At 48.5% G+C, this 14,260-nt stretch overlaps 1 protein-coding gene across 1 annotated transcript in view; it reads right to left on the bottom strand.

Moving 5' to 3' along the window:
• Window positions 1–12,990, bottom strand: part of ACSL1 (acyl-CoA synthetase long chain family member 1) — a 64,632-nt gene extending 51,642 nt beyond the window's left edge. The window contains exon 1 of the mRNA XM_081807586.1: window positions 12,817–12,990. The gene's annotated coding sequence lies outside the window, so the exon portion shown is untranslated. The remainder of the gene's footprint in view (window positions 1–12,816) is intronic.
• Window positions 12,991–14,260: the final 1,270 nt, after the last annotated feature.

The following is a 14,260-nucleotide window of genomic DNA, read 5'->3' on the forward strand; positions in this document are numbered from 1 at the left end:
GATGGGTATTAAAGAGGGCACGTATTGAATGGAGCACTGGGTGTTACACGCAAACAATGAATCATGGAACACTACATCAAAAACTAATGATGTAATATATGGTGATTAACATAACATAATAAAATTAAATTTAAAAAAAGAGAAGAAAATTCTGATACGTGCCATAACGTGGATGAACCTCGAAAATATCATATATGTTCTAGGGACTTCAAATGAGGCAAATTCGTAGAGACAGAAATAGAGGCTACATGAGTGGAGGGTGGGAGGGAAAGGGAGAGTTATTGCTTCACGGGTACAGAGGTTGTGTTTGGGATGATGAAAAATTCTGGAACTCCATAGCGCTAATGGTTACACAATATTGAGAACGTACTTAATGCCACTGAATTGTATGCTTAAAAATGGTTAAAAGGGTAAATTTTATGTTATGCCTATTTTATACTAAGAAGTTTTTAACAACTTAAAAAAAAAACACAGATTTTGGTAACTAAGTGGATATAAAGGGGAAAGAGAGAAGAAATCGGAGGGCTGGGTTTTTGAGAATGAACTGTGGAATGAGGTCCTCTCCTGTGTCTCTGGGTGAGCTCCCCTCCTGGCGCCTCGCAGTTCCTCCACTGCACTCCTGCCCTTCCCTGGAACCCACCAGAAAGTCCTCACTAGGCCTCCATGCCCACTCTGCATCCCCCTCCCTTGCTGTCTCCTTCACCTACAGCCCTTTCCCTGGCCCTGTTTTAAGATGTCCAGCCTTACCCACATAGGCCACTTTCTCTCATTAACTCGTAATTACATGACCTAGGAGGTCAGAAGCAGTCAGTCCTCCTCTGAATTCCAGGAGTATGTTCCTTGTAGCCCGTGGTGCGATCCTCAGCACCTCCTACTTTACACTTGTGGGGGGTGTATGCGTCTCTCTCTTTCAGGGCGAGGGCCTCGTCCCATCTGTCTTTCTATGCCCCTGATGCCTTGCCCAGAACAGGTGCTTCATTAACCGTTACTGAGCTATGAATGACCCTCTGTGATTCTGCCCAATTCTCTGCTACCCATCCCAGGAGGGTGTATTAATAGAACAATGATTCTTCAAAGAGAAAGGAGGTATTCAAAGTATTTCTAAACTTTAGCATTCTCCCTCTATACCCCACATTGCGGTGGCAGCTGCCATGAGCCCATGTGCTAGAAGGTGATGTGGAGGTGCGATTTAAAGGTGGAAAACCACTGATTTAAAGCTACATAAAAATACTCTCCTGCCCATCTTCCCATGATGTTTTTCAATTCTCAGACTGTTTCACTTATGTATAATGTCACCCAAGGTCACCAAAGGACCAGGGTCCTTTGGAGCCCGATGCGGGACTCGATCCCAGGACCCTGAGATCATGACCTGAGCCGAAGGCAGACACTTAACAAGTGAGCCACCCAGGCACCCCAAACAAATACCTTTCTTAAGGAGAACTGCAAATGTCAGAAGAAGGGCTTGAGTCCAGAGCCTTACACCAGGCTGGCATCCAGCTTCTGTAAGCAAGTCTCCTATGACACAAAAGAGAAGCCTCGAAACCAGAGAAACTTCCCAGGAGCTGCTGGGGAGCAGTGGCGGGACTGCAGTGAGGAGAGCCCTTGGACACGCCCAGGGCACCAGGTGGGTGGCCATCTGAGACGTAAGGAATGCTGCAAGTAGGACCTGCCTGCATTCTCCGGAGAGCAGGGAAAGAAAGCCAAAGAGTTCTCCTTCCATCACCCTTCAACATTGATATAAAGACATGTCACGTACAGCCACTTGGGAGAATGATAATTACAGTTTGCACTTGCCCCAGTGAAGACATCCAGGCAATGTGAGGTGGCATGGACTTAAGAGAAGTTTCCATTCGGAAAAAAAAAAAAAAAATCCTAAGGGAAGCAAGAGTTTTCCATTGGTCTTCAAACATTGATTTAATTTTGTTAAGTGAGTCCTCGGAAGCCATGATGAGCCAGGGACGTTTCCTGGTATGAGTTCAAGAAGGGGCAGGCTGGGCGGGACAGGCCTCAGTCAGTCGCCTCACTTAAGCTGATGGACACAAGACCCGCTGGCTAGGCCAGCCCAACCCTTCTGCAGGAACCGAGACAGAAGAGCCTTCTGTGGGTCCGGCTTCCCACTCATCCACTGGATCCAACAAGGCATGATACTCAGTTGACATGTGGTACAGGGAGAGCCCTAATTATGCCTGGAGGACTGCATTTTAAGAACATGACACTATGGTCTGGGGGATAGGGCAACCCAAGGAGAGACGATTATGACAAGAGCTAGGGAAGGAAATATAATTCAGAACGTACTCTCCACCTTCCTGGCCTGCGATGAACTACAAAGCAAGCCCTGAGACAGGAGGCTCCACCTTCTAACAGGGAAAGAACTTAATAGGAAAGAGGACAAATGTCCTTTTACAAGAGCCACAGCTGGACCGAGCGAGGCAGGAACTCCTCTCCACTCAGGGCCCTGGGACGGGAAGGAGGGCCCATTTGTTTGAGAAACTGCACACAGAGAAGGTACCTAAGTCCCGGGTTCCCCTCAGACATTGTGTCCAAGAGAACACTAGTCTCAGAGGCAAAAAGTTCATTGTTCTAGGTACCAGCTATGTCCGATGAGCTGCAGAATCTTGCACCCGCTTCACTGCTGCCTGTGTGGACCTCAGAGGGGATAAAGGAAGGACGGGAAGAGAGGAAAGGTACTCCCCCTTCTGTCACCAACACCACGGAGCATCTCCAAGAAGGTGCTAGAGAAAGCAAAAGGTGGCCACAGAGCCCTGACTCTGGGGACTCCATAACAGGATCCCCACCTCCGCGCAGAAACTCCAGAGGACGGCACAGTGCAGAAAGAAAACAAGCAACATTAGAAACTGTCCGTTCTACGCTTGTGCCCCATAGGTATTTGTTTTGTGACTTTATTATTCTATGTACCTTGCTGTGTTATTATTATTATTTTTTTATTTCTCAAGATAATGGCCTCCAGAAAATGGCCTAGCGTGGCAACCTCTCCTCTAGGAGAGTGACAGATGGGTAGAAGCCCCTCCCAGGTAATACACACCAAGGCTTTCACCGTCCGCCCTGTGTGGGACCCTGGCGCAGCCACTGACCAGCTACGTGGCAACTTCCACATAAGGGTCCCTTTGAGAAAGGTCCCACTGCGAATGAACAAAATCGCAGGGGGAATAAACCACTCTCCCTCGTCCCTTGCCAACAGAAGGCCAACCGCATGAGGACACAGTGCTCCAAGCTCTTCCTCTGCCTTCGACGAGTTTAGGGTATCAGTGAAAACAAACACACCTGCAGGAAAGATTTAACTAAACTATCCAGACAGAAGGTGAAGAACTAAGCAGTGGAGGGCTTCGGGAGGGAGAAAGCAGGATGGATGGGCCTGAGCATGGAGGCAGGGCCTTCTAGACAGCCTGCTGGAAGCAGGCAGAGACGGTGGGGGTGGGGAAACAGCCTGAGAGCCAGCCCAGGCTGGCTGGGGTGGGGGGGGGTTGGGGGCAGGGGTGGCTGGCTCGTTAGGAACCACGGTGCCACAAACCAGGGTCACGGTCACGCCGCCAGGGCTCAGGCTAAGCCACAGCTGGCTGCAGAAGCTTGTCCCCCTGCCGCGGGGAGTCGTCCGCAGAGTATCCCGTGTCCCCACCAGGACGAGGCCTGGTGCGGGAGACAGAGAACAAGGCCCAGTCCTTGCTGCGCACAGAGGTCGCGACGATCAAATAGCAGTGACCTGGATAAGAAGGCTGAAGGCACACAAGGTTGGGTAGAGTTACTTACACCTCTCAAAATAGACTGCGGCTTCAGGGGGACTGATAAACTAGAGGGACGGCTTAGCCGCACAGGGTAAGTGGGAGACAGAACACAGACAGACCTCTCCCCACACAGAGGAGGGCCAGCCACTCACGGATGGGGATGCTTTTGAGTGTTTACCGATTTCAGCACGGAAGTTAATTGTTTCATTTAATTGTCTGTGTCCCTAAAAAGCAGCGATGAAGGGAACCTACCAAATATCCTTAAGCGGTGGGCTTCCTCAAGATCAAACGGAGCCTCTGAAGAGCGTGGGACCCCATTGTGACCTCTAGATGTCGTCAGCTCTGTGGGAGACCTCGGTGGTGGTGCAGGAAGCGACACGTGAGACACAGACAGGGTTGAAGGATTAAGCTCATTGTAGGTGGAGGGAAGAGGGTGGGCTTGGTGACAGCCGCGGGACAAGAGCTAGAATAACACCCAGAGTTTAGGTAACAACAAGAGGAGGTGGGTGGCCCTAGGAAGCTACAAACAAAGAAATCCAACAAGTTGCAGAGGACTGTTGAAAAATGACGCTGTGTTCAAAGGGGAAGGAAGAAAAAGAGATGGTCTCATCCAGCTATTACCTACTTCCAACAAGTGACACGAGTTTGGGGTCTCTATTTTCCCCTTGTGTTTTGTTTAAATTTTATTATGAAAATGTCCACATGGATTCAAAGGTATATAGAATAGCATAAGAAGGCACTATGTGCCCCTAATCCCAGCTTCAGCTTTAATCATGATCAACGTTTTGTGACCACTGTCTCCTTTTACACCCATTAAAAAAAAAAAATGATTTTAAAGCAAATCCCACACATCTTCTCATTCAGGTGACACTTTGGAGGCCCATACAGCACGATGCTCCTTCAGCTCTGCGAAAGGATCTGCTGGGAGTCACGCTGACTGACACATTCCCTGCGTCCTGCCAACTGACTAAAGGTTTCAACAAAGAAAGCCAACCTAAATATTGACACAAAGTGCCATACCCAGCATGGTATTTAATTGTCACACAAGGAAAGGTCCATAAGTCCAATTTGAGAATATTTACTGTGTATGTACTCTGTATCAAACATTGCTCCAGCCTCGGGCGACACAGTAGTAAATAAAACAGAAAAAATAAATAAAATCTTTGTCCTAGGAACGCATGGGTGGCTCAGTCAGTTAAGCATCTGCCTTCAGCTCAGGTCATAGTCCCAGGGTCCTGGGATCAAGCCCCGCATCGGGCTCCCTGCTCAGTGGGGAGTCTGCTTTCTCCCTCTCCCTCTGCCCCTCCCCCTCCTCATGCTCTTTCTCTCTCTCAAATACAAAATGAAATATTTAAGAAATAAAAAATAAATAAAATCTTTGTCCTGATGAGGCTTCTACATTGTTAAGTTTTGGTCCAAAGTCAAAATATACTCTGGATTTAACATGACTCTTCTGACGTCCGAGGCCAATTTGACGTGAATCACAACCTAGTTTTGCAAAGCAGTTTTGATCCCCCCTTAACTGACAAACTGAGTTCTCCCTCTCTCTCTCTCTCTCTCTCTTTTTAATGGCATTTATAGGTATCTTGCCACGCTGATGTAGAGAAGGAGTTTATTTTCTGGTTCTCTAAACTTTTTAAAATGCATCCAAAATAATAAATAAATGTGTGCTTAATATGTAAATGCACTCATCTATGAACTCTAGACATTTGCAAATATTTTCTGAACACTGTAAAATATACATATATGAAGTTACGCTAAAAAATATCTACAGAAGTTCTAATACGTCCACTCTGCACGGTGGGTGGTCTACCCCCACTGCAGGGCACGTATGCCCCATTTTGGAGACTACTACTGAGCAGTACCTAAATTCTCTGGGCGCCTGCCTGGCTAGAGTCTCTGTCAGTTCCTGAGTTTGAGAGGCAATAAATAAAAGGGCTAACTGGAGCACCCTGAAAAGCTTGCCACGGCTAGGGGGCAGCGTAACAGTTGCAGCCAAAGCCCACACACAGACTTCCCACCTAAGAGGGAGACAAAGATACTCAACGTTGCCCATGAGGGCAAGAAGTGTTCTGGAGAGGACAGGACATTGCCAGTGACGTCACTGGCCAAGCGTGAGAGCCCAAATGGACTGGGCCAGTTAATCTGGAGGAAGGAGAATCAAGACCTCAGGGCCACGGCCGACCAAGAGGCTGGCCTCATCTGAGGAGGCCTCTTCTGGGGAGCCCCTAGCTTCAGCCCCTGCCTCAAGGGCCAAGGGTCTTCAGTCAGCCTACACTCTAGAGAGGTGTTAGCAGTGGTTGTGCTTATCTCTGAATCCTGTCCGGAGAGGAAAACACTGGCTGGCTCTGGCTTCGGAGTCTAGCCTGACTGGGCTGCCAGCCACACCTCTCTGGATCGCAGTTCTGTCCTCTGGGAGGTGGTTGGCTGGACTGCTTGACAGGCAAGTTCCCTGCCAGCTCCACAATCCCGGGTACCTCAGAAGCTTGCTGAGGCACAATGTGGGTAACTGTCCCTACAGAAGGAACAAACAGCTATCTGACCATTTCACTAGTAAAACAGAAACAAGGTATGGTTTTAAGTAGAAAAACCAGGTAAATGAAGACTACAGTACAGTTATGTAAGATTATCTGGAACTTGACACTGATCTGCCTGCCTCCCACATCCTGCAAAGCCTACAACCACCTGCTGCTCGAAAATCTCTGAAATACCCTGAAAGAGATACCCCAGATGGACCCCTAGCCACTAAGTTCAACCCGATGAAAGTTCAGGCTCTGGTCTAGTGATTTTTGATGCTTGATCATAATACACAAACCTGGAACATTTAAATGTGTATTCTTGTCAGTGACCCCCTTCTATAGGACACCTGACCATCTGAATGTCTCCTGGTCTCAACCAACCATCAGATGATATTAAGTGCTTACTCACGGTAAGGTCCCATGTTAAACGCTGCTGAAAACACACAAATGACAATGACTAGGTCTATTAAATGCCCAGGGCCTAGAATGTAGCTGAGGAGCCTATGTGAGGGAGCAAGATATGTTCACATGAAAGGCAGATGAAGGAGGGAGGGAGGGGTGCTATTCCAAACAATGAATAACCAGTAGAGCCAGGCATCAACCTGGGAAAGAAGTAGGCCACTGGCCCAGAACAGGCTCAGGAGATCCTTGGATGGACCAGGTACTAACTCTTCCAAATCTGATTTAGGGGTGGGGGCACTTGGGGTGGCACTTATTTCTAACCAATATGGGAGTGTTTCGGCATTTTACCCATCCTTGTGGCTGCTGGTGCACCCCAGCTAACTGAATGTCAGCCTAGGGTTCCAGTGAGTGATCTGGAGTTTCTAAGGAGCAGGGCTACGAGGAAGGAGGGTGCAATGAGGAATTGCAGACAGGTCATGCTAAATGAACAGGGTCCATGAGGCCCTTCCAGGACATAGGAAGTCCAGTCAGGCAGAAGAGAGAGCTCATGGAAAGGGTCTTGGGATGCAGAGATCTTGAATGCAACCCTGTGCTTCCGGAGTCTGCTTTCCAGAAGTCCCAGGATGTGGTAGTTTGGGAGAGGCACGGGAAACAGCAAGTTGGAAGCAAACTCTAGAAGTTCCCAAGAGCCAAGCTAAATAAAGACTTGGGGCTTTCTAGAGGAAGCCCTGGAAGGCTTCTGAGCAGAGGAGGGATTCAATTAGAGTTCTGCATTAGGAAAAGTAATCACCTTCCCTCTTTTTTTTTTTTTTAAATGAAGGGTCTCTGCTAAACCAGAGGTGACGTGCTATGGATTGGCAGTGATGCCGAGGAGAAAAAGGAAGAATGGGTATGCGTTGTGCAATACTGTACAGAGAGTAAATTAGGAAAAGCAGATTGCAGGGCACAAATCAAGGAGTACATCGAGATCCGGTCATTCCCCGAACCGGCCCAGGAACAAACTCCACTGTGTGCCATGGCCAAAGGGGAACACAGGTTGTGTAACCTGGGCTAAGTCATCCATCTCCCATACAACAGGTCTGCCCAGGGAGCAAGTTAGGCTATTTCAGTGTTCTGGGAGCCTGGGGTCATTTGGAAGTCCCTCAGACCGGGGTGACCGAGGAAGCGAGCATACATGTGTTAGCTGGGGTTCCCTCCCCTCCCCCCTTCGACCGTGGCAGTCCTGCTTTTGTATGCTATCTTGGGGTTCTGCCTAAAATTTTACTAGAAAAAAGGCACCTGCACCCACTACACGATACCACCACTGTGCCTTCAAACCCTGAAAATTCACTATTCTGTTCTCTTGTCTAAAACATGCTGAGAAAGTCTGTTTCTGGTAAAAAGCACCCTAAGATATGCAGCAGAAAGCAAATCTGTGTGTCATGGCGAGGCTGATCTCTTCCTTAAGTGAGTGGCGCTTAACCATCTCTGCTAAGTCTTGGTCCCTGCTCCCAGCCATGCACTCTCTTCCTTCCACACACTTGATGCATTAACCATGCGCCTCAACTGTTCACCCATCTTAGGAGACCCACTTCCAGGGCAGGCAAAGCCTTTTACTCTTTAATTCTCTAGAAAGTCGTAGCTGTGTAGCAGGTGATCTTGCCGCTCACCAAACCAAGCTGAACCAAAATTGTTGTCATTTTCAGCACTCTGGTGGTATAAGACAGAGTGTAAAAGTGAGACAGGAAAATATCAAGGAGCAGTGACATGGAAAAAGAATCCGCTCTGTCCTGAGTCTTGCCACTAGCTGGGTAACCTGGAACTTTCCAGATACTCCTGGACTAGGAAACTTTCAAGCTCTAGGGAGGCAGCCGAGCCAATTAATTAGGAGCTCTGAACCTGAAGCCTGACTGTGTAGGTTCAAATCCTGGTTTGGGCGACTTAAGCCCTGCACCTGTTTTTATATCTTTTGTAAAATAGGGATAATAGTAGGACCTCCCTTGCAGGGTTGTTGGGAAGATTAACTGAGTTAAACACGAGAACCACTGAGAACGGGGCCTTGCGGGGTTGGCTGTTATCACCACCTATCATGCCCTGAGCCTGTCCCTGCCCGGGCTGTGGCCACAAGATTAGTCAGCTGATAACTGCCCTGCTTTGTAGGTGACAGCTGAGCCTTGAGGGAGAAACTAGTCTCTGCAGCAACTTTCTCTTTACTCTAGTTATTAAAAGAATAAATGGTATTCGAGGTATCTGGGCCTTAGATATACAGATATTTCTCTCATAACAAACCTGAGGGGGGAAGTACCCATTTTTTCCGCAATCAAAACTGTGCACATGGACAGATAATACATTTATCAGAAGGCCTTCCCGAATGAGGAAATGGTATAAACAGCAACCCACATTTCCTCTTTTGATGCCCTAATTTTTTCCATTTCTCTCTCCAGACCATGAAATCCTTATTTCAACAGCTTCGGACTAGAACACATGAACCCAAAAGTCCATTAAAATCATTCACCAACAAAAATAATTTTCAGGGGGCGCCTGGGTGGCTCAGTCGTTACGCGTCTGCCTTCGGCTTAGGTCATGATCCCAGGGTCCTGGGATTGAGCCCCACATCGGGCTCCCTGCTCAGCAGGGAGCCTGCTTCTCCCTCTCCCACTCCCCCTGCTTGTGTTCCTTCTCTCACTGTGTCTCTCTCTGTCAAATAAATAAAATCTTAAAAATAATAATAATAATAATAATTTTCAAATCATTGTCAATTTCAACAGTTTTAGAGCAGAACATGCCCTAATTTTTTAAAAAGATACATTTAAATACATGAGAAGCTTGGCAAACTGTTCTGAAATAGTTATTCTTAAATATCCAACAATATTGGATTGAGCCTGGGCGGCTCAGTCAGTTGAGCATCCAACTCTTGATTTCAACTCAGGTCATGATCTCAAGGCCCCGGGATCAAGCCCCAGGTTAGGCTCTGCACTCAGCAGGGAGTCTGCTTGAGGATTCTCTCCCTCTGCCCTTCCCCCTCCACATACACACACATGCGCCCTCTCTCTCTACAATAAATAAATAAATCTTTTTTTTTTTTTTTTTTTTTTAGATTTTATTTATTTATTTGAGAGAGAGAATGAGATAGAGAGAGAGAGCATGAGACGGGGGAGGGTCAGAGGGAGAAGCAGACTCCCTGCCGAGCAGGGAGCCCGATGCGGGACTCGATCCTGGGACTCCAGGATCATGACCTGAGCCGAAGGCAGTCGCTTAACCAACTTAGCCACCCAGGCGCCCTAAATAAATAAATCTTAAAAAATATATATATCCAACAATAGGAGAAGGGTAAGTAAATAAATCGGGACATATCCCATATACCACATTATGCAATCATCCTCAAAACTCATTTTTTGAGGAGCAGGTAACAACATGGAAAAATGTTCACAGTATAACTTAGGTGATTCAAATTAAGTTATTAAAATTTTTATCTTCAATTAAAACTATATGCTTAAAGTAAAAAAAAAAAGTTTATAAAAACACAGATAGAGGGGCGCCTGGGTGGCTCAGTCGTTAAGCATCTGCTTTCAGCTCAGGTCATGATCCCAGGGTCCTGGGATGTAGCCCCAGGTCCCCAGATCGGGCTCCCTACTCAGTGGGGAGTCTGCTTCTCTCTCTGCCTCTCTCCCCGCTCATGCTCTCTATCTCTCTTTCAAATAAATAAATAAAATCTTAAAAAAAAAAAAAAAAAAAGCTCTCAGAGCCCCTTTAAGTATGACAATGTTTAAAACTAAATTCAGCCACTGGCAGCTTCAGATCAGCTCTGTTCACTGAGATGTAATCTCCAGGAGTGAGTGTCAAAGAAAAGTGACCCTAAGATGTTTGTCTGCCTAAGCTGGAGTGATAACCTTCAGTAAAAACTCTGGCACCTTCAGTCTGTCTCCTCTGACTGACCTGCCCGTGAGAGAGCAAGGCTTGAAGACCAAGATTTCAGGTTAGGCCACAGGATACCAACAGCTTGGAGCTGCCTTAAAGGAAGTTCCTCTGTATTTTTTAACACAAGAGTCTAACCCATTGCATCATCCAAACAATACTGTTCATAAAACATTATTAATGGATCCTAACTCAACAGAATTTGGATATAAGAGAGAGTAAGTGCAAAAGAATAATGGACATATGCTTTATGTGGCAAACTTGCATAATAAATTCAGCAACTGACCTTAAAAATTATATATTCATCTCAGGTTACTGAGTATCAACAGAAATTACTAGTATTCTTATAGTCTTGCCCTTTCCAGAAAAGTGAAACTGGAAGAGAGAGAAGAGAAATCCCTAACTATGATGACAAAACACGTCTGTTTTCCACAAGACAGCTACATCAAAAACGAAAGATGGAGTAAGGCCTGGACATGAGGCATGACACTGTGGCATTCGGGGACACTTTCAGTTCTTTCAAACTTCATTCAAAAGAGAGATAGCTATGAAAACTCTACCTCTATGATGCAAACAGAAACCCGTCCCTACCTGCATTTGTCCAAAGTAGCTATCTCTTAAATGGCCCAAATTAAAAAGCCCAGAGATTTCTTTTTAGTCAGGCTGCCTGCAAGAATAATAAAAGTACTGCCAAAATATGCGTAACAGAGACAGGAAGGAAATAGGTCAAAATGCTTATAATTGTGAGGGAAGGGTGATTAAAAAAAAAAAGTCTTCTCTGTTTACAGTAAATGCAGAAAACAGATCTATAATATATGGTCTATAATATGTCTATATTATTTTAAGTGAGGAAGGGAGGTATGAGGTTTGCTTCTTTTAAGGATCTTCTTTTTCCAGTCACAGAATCTTAGCTCACTAAAGACTTTAGCCTAATGCAGTCCTTCCACAAATAAGGAGTCAAGTTTCAGACTGGAAAGGGATTCTCCCAGTTGAGTGAGGACAAGAAAGAACGTCTCTATAGACTGGCTCCACCGTGATGGGAAGCAAGTTTTCCTTTAAAAGTTCGACCTCCTCGACCCCACTCATCTGCCAATCGAACCTGCCATCTCCACTTGAAAGTGCAGAATCAACCAGAAATTTTTGACTGACGTTTTGTCTGTGTTAAGCAAATAACTGTTTACACTGAGATAATCACAGGTGAAATTTGTGTCGGAAACTGTGAGATGTCATGTTTTTCTCACGCTAAGCAAAGACAAAAAATAAATAAATAAAAGGAAGGATATTGACAGTCGGGGGCCACTTTGGATACTCCTGCACCAAGAAGATGCTTTTTTTTTTTTAAAGTGTCAACTTTAAAAGGCAAAGAGCACTTTTATAATGGTCTTAATTAAGCTCCATAACCTTGAAAGTAGGTGGACTGGGGCAAGGGTCTGAGATTCTAACATACACACTGATTATGATTAGTGTCTGTCTCTAGGTTCTAGTCCACGTGTCCATTCAAGTCATTTACCACCACTCTTCGTCTGCGCTGCAAGGAGATAGGTATCGTTTCTGCTTCCTAATTTCAAGACACCAGGCTTCGTACACCAATGACTCCAACACGGCTATGTGCCGCGGCTATGGGCACTCCTCTGGAGACACCGCGAGAATTTCTACATTTGGCAACCGGCTTTTGATGCTGCATTTGACCCTCCTGCAAGCGCTCCGCGCAGGGGCCACCATCACGCCGAGGTAGCAGGACCGTCCGGCTCCGATGCTTCCAGACGCGGTCCGAGAGCGCCTCAAAAACCCCTCCACGGGGACAGGAGGGACGCCCGTGGCCGAGACACCACCGGCCCCAGCCCCGCGGGATCATCCCTCGCATCTGAAGCTGGGGGTCCGGCTTCTGGGCCGGGCCGGTCCCCGCCGCCACACAAACAGGAGGCCGGTCCCGCGGCGCGCGTCACCCAGACCCCGCCGTGCACCAGCCCCGCGCCCGCGCAGCCCGCGGGAAACGGCGGCGGGGCATCCCCGGCTCAGGCACAGGAAGCGGCGGCTGCTCCGGCGGCCCGAAGGCCTCCGCTGCCGCGGGAAGGGGAGCCGAGGGCAGAGGCCGGAGAAGCAGAACGTCCCCGGGAGCCGAGGGGAGGCTCACGCGTCTCCGCTGCGGCCGCCGCCTCCCGGGCTTGGGCCGGCGGGGCAGCCTGAGCCCCCGCGCCTCCGCCGAGACCACCGGCGCCACAGCCGGAAAGGACGCGGCTCCCCGCGGCAAGAGCACTCACCTCGGCTGGCCGGGCCGCTGCGCCGCCGGCTGTCACCGCAGCCCACTGCCTGTCCAGCCCCGGTTCCGGATGCTATTTAAGGGCGCCGCCGTAGCCACTGCGCCCTGGCTGCGCCCCAGCCTCTGCCGCCGCCGAGCCAAGCTGCTGCCGGTGCGCCGGCCACGCCCGCCCCGCAGGCCCCGCCCCGTCCTCAGGCCCCGCCTCCGCCAGCAAGCCCCGCCCCCGACGCGCGCCCGCCTCCCGTCTGGAGAAGCGCGAGCGGGGCTGCCTGCTGGCGGGTGCAGGGAGGCGGCGAGCGAGCTCAGCAAGAGTCGCTTCGCGTGCCCTCGCTTTCATAGCGAATCTGTGGAAGGGCAAAGGGTATACTGTAGGGCCTCAATCTAGCAGCCCGGCCGGCCTTGGGGTCCCGTTGCTACGGGGACCGGAAGACGCCCTTTCGCGTCTTCCACTCCCAATTGCCTGCCTTGCTCACTGACTTCTTGGCGGACCGGGGCAGGGCGCATTACAGCGGAATGGAGACCCAACGTTACTCAAGGGCAATATCCACCTGCCAAATTCTTAGGGCCTGTGTATCTTACTTAGCCCTGGCTGTGGTTCTGAGGGTTTCTGCATCCGTGCGATGCCCATTTGGCATGAACATTTTCCAGGTCCTATCCCAAATGTTACTTTTCCTCCTAACACCTGAGGCCTGCCAGTGTCCTTAATCCCTAATAACGGTTCGGATTACGGTGGTACTTGCGCCCAGTATTGGGAGGAGGGCTACTATCTAGTACTTCTTTGAATTTGAAGAATGAGAAGCATTATTGTGATGATAAACCCCTCTGATAACAACAGCTACAGTTTATTGAAACGGTTCACACACATTGTCTTCTAGAATCTTCATCATAACCCCATGAGGTGGATGCTGACATGATTCCCCATTTACAGATGAGGGAGAAACTGAGGCACAGAGGTTGAATGCTAGTGCGGGCAAAACCGCACTCGGAACTCCCGCAGTCGGCTTCCAGAGCATGCACATAATAACCACCGGACTACATATTGTCCTTACGTTTTTGTGAGCCTGTGCTCACTGGAGGCCACAAGCATATCAGGTTGACTTGAGCAAGTAATATCCTAAGGACTTTCCTCCCAAAGTGTGCCGGGCACCATAGAACAGTGATGGTGAGGGCAGCCCACACTCCAGTGGCCTCTGTAGCAGCTCAGTGCTCTAAGACCCCCTTCTACACATAGACTGCCTAAGATTAAAAATGGACTCCACTTTCCTTTCTGTTGGTTTCCATTTGGATAATCCTTGGTTTCTCTGCTCAGGTCTCTTCCTCCTCACCCGTGATTTCATCATTTTAGCCTCTTCATTTTTCTCTTGCTTCTCCAACCCCTTCAGTCCTTCAGCCCCTCCGTAGGCCCTTCAAAGTTGTCTGCTGTAGTGGTTTGTCAGGGCTGCCAT

Source organism: Leptonychotes weddellii, chromosome 2 (genome assembly GCF_054177405.1).
Source record: "Leptonychotes weddellii isolate Sample4059 chromosome 2, ASM5417740v2, whole genome shotgun sequence".
Lineage (NCBI taxonomy): Eukaryota > Metazoa > Chordata > Mammalia > Carnivora > Phocidae > Leptonychotes > Leptonychotes weddellii.